The sequence below is a fragment of the Hibiscus syriacus genome, unplaced genomic scaffold (assembly GCF_006381635.1).
Source record: "Hibiscus syriacus cultivar Baekdansim isolate YM2019G1 unplaced genomic scaffold, ASM638163v2 tig00111398_pilon, whole genome shotgun sequence".
NCBI classification, from domain to species: Eukaryota; Viridiplantae; Streptophyta; class Magnoliopsida; order Malvales; family Malvaceae; genus Hibiscus; species Hibiscus syriacus.
Window position 1 is genome coordinate 1,920,574 of NW_024063081.1, and position 5,624 is coordinate 1,926,197.

Here is a 5,624-nt window from a genome sequence, read left to right on the forward strand (position 1 = left end):
ATTGCTATTCAAGTTTTATGTTATGTTTCCGACTAGCTATTTATAGCAAGCGACCTGGAACAAAAATCTTCTATGTACCCCACCATTATGTTTCTGACAGGTGGATTAATGACTTATGGGTAAATGAACAGAACTTTGTGGTATTATTTGTTTCATTTATTTCCTATCTCAACACCAGTGAATTCCAACGAAAACCAATGGATTTAAGATGAAAGAAAACAATCTTTGGAAGGACCCTTTTGATTTAATCAAATCATAATAGAATCAACGACAATCCCTCCATCGTTTAGATCATTATATCAGATTACAGAGAATCTCTCAGAAGCCATAAAATCACCTTAAAATTTTCAAACTTCTTGAATATTATTCTATGTTATCATGTCAAATGGTTTTCGTTTCAAGATATGCTCTTCCTCTCACCAACAACAATCCCTCCATGGTTCAGATCATTGAGTGGAGCATCAAATATTTGAGAAGCCCAAGCCTAAATCACCCATTTGTAAAAAAAAATAATAAACAAAAAAACCGAATGAATTGATTATAACTTTTGGAAATATGATGATTCATTTGTAAATTTACTAATAATACAGTGATTTGTGGTGTAATATAACCAATAAAAATTAGTTATGTGTTTTTTTTACATAAGTGTTTTCTAATATACCTTTTACAGCCTGCTTGAGATTTAATGACACAGTAATATGATCATTATAATCGATTAAATGAATAATTCAATTGTGATTTTTTAAAATATAATGACTCATTTATAAGCTTACTAAAATAGGGTGACATTTGATATAATTTTCCACTTTAAATTTGTTAGAAATATGTCCACTCACGTGGTGGATGGAGAGAAGAAAATATTTTTAGATATCTTTTAATAAGTTATAAATAAGGTTGTGTATTTGATGAAATTTAATTAAAAAAAAACCAAGTTAATCTAACAAGAGTTCTTTTATCATCTTAATTTACTTTTATTAATCAAGTTAAATAAATTGTATTAAAGTTATTCTTTTAAATTTCAAATTAAAACTTTTTTGACAATATAATCAAATTTTAAGTTTTAACAAATAAATTTAAGATTATATAATCTGTAAGTTATAAATGTTCAAGAAAAACAATCTTGATTTATGAAGCACGCTTGAGATTCTCTCTTCCTGGTCTCTTTTATGCTTGATTTTAAATGATAATAAATTTGGCTAAGTGGAATGAATATATATAATACTTCCAAAAGTTATCTTAGTGTCAATGTATATATCCTAATCTTTATTTTCTTGTTTTTAGTACATGACATGAACCACGCAAAGTCATGAAATGATTTAATGTGAAATCTTGGGGAAATTGTTCCTTACCCATGTATTGAAACATCAAAAGTTATATTACTTTGACCAACGAACCTATTAAAATTCAATGTATGTATTGTAATGATTTTTATACATAAATATGTGGTGAATATAAAGTAATATCCATCCGAATACTCTCAGTCATTTGACAATAAATGTTTACCCCCTGCATAAGCGGTATTCGAACCCAATACCTCATAAAATAATAACAAATTTCATAATCATTAAGTTCAGTTAATTCATGACTACATGAAATTGGAAGCCGTGCTTCGTTGGAATAACTAGAGGTTTCTATTGGACTTCTAGATTATGTGAAAACTTTTAAATATAGTCGATGTTAAGAAAATTCAATGAACTGTTTATTATATCTGAAGACGAGGAGATAATGATAACATGACCGAGTTGAAATAAGCGTGGTGGAGGGTAGAATTTACATAAATAGGTTTGAGTTTGAAAGTTTATTCATACTCATTTGACTCAATAACGATCTATTTTTAAACATTTGAGTTAAAAAAATCAAACTGAAAAACTGGTAAGTCTAGAAAATATTTAAAATAAAAAGAAACATTAGTAATTAATATAGTGGGAATTATCCTGATGTTAAGTGAAATCGAGTTTTCCTCTTTCATTTATGTCTGATTGCGGCATGAGATGAGATAATTATACTATTATTATTGTTGTCATAAGTGAGCGTTGTGTGAAATTGTGATCATTATATATATATATTGTGTGATAAAAGAGGTTAGGAGGAACCAATTTATGAATGTGATATCGGTCACGTTGATAATAACCAAAATGATTAGTATATTACGGGTGGAGTTTAAAAATTATTTTGAGGCGTCATATTTAAAAAAAATATTTTTGAGTGTCAAATTAAGAAATTGTATTAAGATTTTTTTTAATGGGCGGAAATGAATAATGGGTGTCAATTTATTATTTAAAGGTGTCAATAATTTTTAAAATATGTATTAATTTTTAAATATTTTATATTAAATTTATATTAAAAAATTCCAAATTTTGTTAGGATGTAACACACACATATATATATATATATATATAACTTGCCCTTATTAATGATATCGCGTGTTTAGACTTTTACTTTTTCTTTTATACTTTTTAGCATACTTTCGTTCTCAGTGTGATAACAGATTTCAAGATTATGCTTTGAATTGAGATTAAAAATATAAATAATTAAATTATAATATAAACCAACAACTTTTGTATAACACGAGAACTAATAAAAAATTGATATTTTTAACATGAGAGGTTATAATATGTCGATTATATTGTGTTGGATTGACGAGTGATTTTTAAGAGGAAACAACTCCCAGATTTTAATATGGTTCCAACGTGGCATGGTTTCCTTGCATCAATGGCCGACGGCCAACCAATTACATGTCACAGAGGTTCTGTAGTGAGAATGACACTCTGACGGCTAATGTTAGAGTAGTATTAAGGACATCTGATGATCTGGAAAGGCTACGGAAATATGTGGTTTATATTATGTAGGAAAATCTGGACCCATAGTATTGGTGTGTAAATTTGGATATTAGATCCGAAAATTTAAATATTTGAAATTTCATATAATTAAAATAGTGATCTTAATCCGATTGAAGAAAATTAGGTCTCCGAGTTTTTAATATCTAAAATTTCAAATTTGATATCCGAATATCTAAATTTGAACATAAAATTTAATAGTATTTTAAATCATTATCAGTTGAAATTTAAACAAAATTAGGTTTTTTTTTTCTTTTATTTTTTAAATTAAATACATAATAAATCATTATATTTTATCTCTCTTAGTATTTGATAATAGTTACATCCCTAACAATAACTATCTAATCTTGAATCTCCCCACCACAAAATTCATATGTGGCTGTTACGACTGAGTTTTCTATGGGGTTCTCCTATAGTCATCAATTGCTTTCACATTTAATGCTGCATTATTGGAGTAAAAAGCGTACCAATTATTTTCTATGAGATTCTCCTATTACTGTTATTATTCTTTAAAGTTTCGAATTTGAATACTATAAATATTAGAAGTATGAGTATTTAATGTTAAGTTGTTGAAAGTTATAATTGAATAGATATTATTTTATACTTACCTCGTATTAATAAAAAAAATCATAATTTATTTGTACCGTATGAATTAAGATTTTTATGTTAATTTACTGATTTGTAGTTTTTTTACATTTTAATTTTTAAAATTTTAAATCGGTTAAATTATAGTTGTAATGAAAGTGTATCTTCATATATATATATATATATATTTATTTGTATTATGATCATTGACGAATCCAGAAAGATATTATTGATTGGACTAATATAAATATAATAAAAAGTTTATCTAATATTTCTCATATATATATATATATAATCTTTCAATTCAAGAATTTAATAACTAAGACTAGTATAATTACATGTTCTAACAGAACTTTAAAATTTATGTTATCAAAATACATAGTTCGAAATATAATATTCTCTTTTTCATAGAACCAAAATCATATGTGATTGAGGCAAAAAAATAATGAATAATTTTGATTGAATAAAACTAGATATGAGGAGCATCTTTTAAATTTTTATTATAATCTTGTAGGTGATGTTGAAAAATTGCTAAACAAACTCTAATAACACCATAAGTTCATAAGTAATTAAAGAACAAAATAAAAATAAAATATGAAAATTTAAAAAAATTTAAAATTTTAGTTAATATACTCGATCAATTTCATGTTTTAAAAGAATTATTTGAATTTGAAAAGCATATAATGAATATAAATAAACAAGTAAGAGATTATAAGATTTTGAAGAGATAAAATTGTAGTTAAATTTAAAAATTAAATATGATTCTAATTAATTTAATTTTGATTAAATAAAATTATAAATAAAATTAAATTTAATAAGGTTATAAAATTATATTTTTTTCTCTTACTATAAGATTCTTGAAGAGATAAAAGTACAGTTAAATTCAAAATTAAATAAGAATTTAATTAATTTAATTTTTATTAAATAAAATTGTAATTAAATTTAAATTTAATAAATTTATATAATTATATTTATTTTTCTCTTAGCATGGCCTCGGTAAGCCCAGGCCTACCTCCGCCCCTTATTGTGATTTCATAACAAAATCCTGATTATGTTAACCAAATCATATTATGATATCATAACCAGATCCCTAGTTATGTTAATCAGGTTATATGAATATGTTTTAATTAATTTATTTATAATTTGATTGATTTTCATCGATTAAGTTAATCAGATTATATAAACATGTTTTAATTAAAATTTCCTACCTTTAATTGATATTTATTTTATAATATATTAAAATTTGCCTATACTGTTATATTGTTTTTTATGTTTGATTGGAGTATAGTGTCGTAGGATTATTATTATCTCCCTAAAAGACATATGATAGGATGCATAACGTCATTGTTTTTTCAATCATTTCAATTTTTCTTTTTGATGTGAGATTTATGACCCCACGCTTCAAGGTGTGATATTTTCTCCATTCAATCTTGTGATACTCTCGTCACAAGTTATCATTACAATTATCTATCATGTCTATTCCATTCACTTGAGAGTTCAACATGAAAACGAACAGTCAAAAACTCGTTCTAATATAACTTTTCATGTGAATATTATTAATTTCTCGAAGACATATCTAATCGGATATAATGTGACATCGTTTATAAATTATAAAACCTCTATTTTTCGCATCTTAAAGGTGTGATAATAACATAAAATGAAAAACTTTGTGATAATTTTTTTAATAGGACTAGGTATTTTTCCATTAAATCACGCGCTCAAGTCTAGCCCATGCATGATTTACAATCAAGAAAGGAATATAATTTAAAGGATAATATATATATATATATATTCACTAAATTTTAAAGGTGATTTATTTTAATTACTAAACTAAAAAATTATAAATTAAATTATTTAACTATTTAAATAATATTAATTAAATATTATCTTAAATATTAAAGGAAATGTTTTACCAAGATTGAATATTGAATATACATACTCAGAAGCTCAAAACTTAAATTTCTATAAACTATGCAACGTTATTAATAAATAAATAAATTGTAGTGACAAACACGATTTAGAATTTCAAAATATTTATCGAGTACTAACAAGCCCACCCAGTCCAAATCCCTTGAACACAGGCCATTGAAGCTCTAGTTTCGGATCAATGAAAAGATGGGCTGGCCTACTTTATCTGGGCAGACCTTAGCAAAATCCAGCCACGAAAAAAATTCTTACTTTTGCGACGTTAATCATGATTCC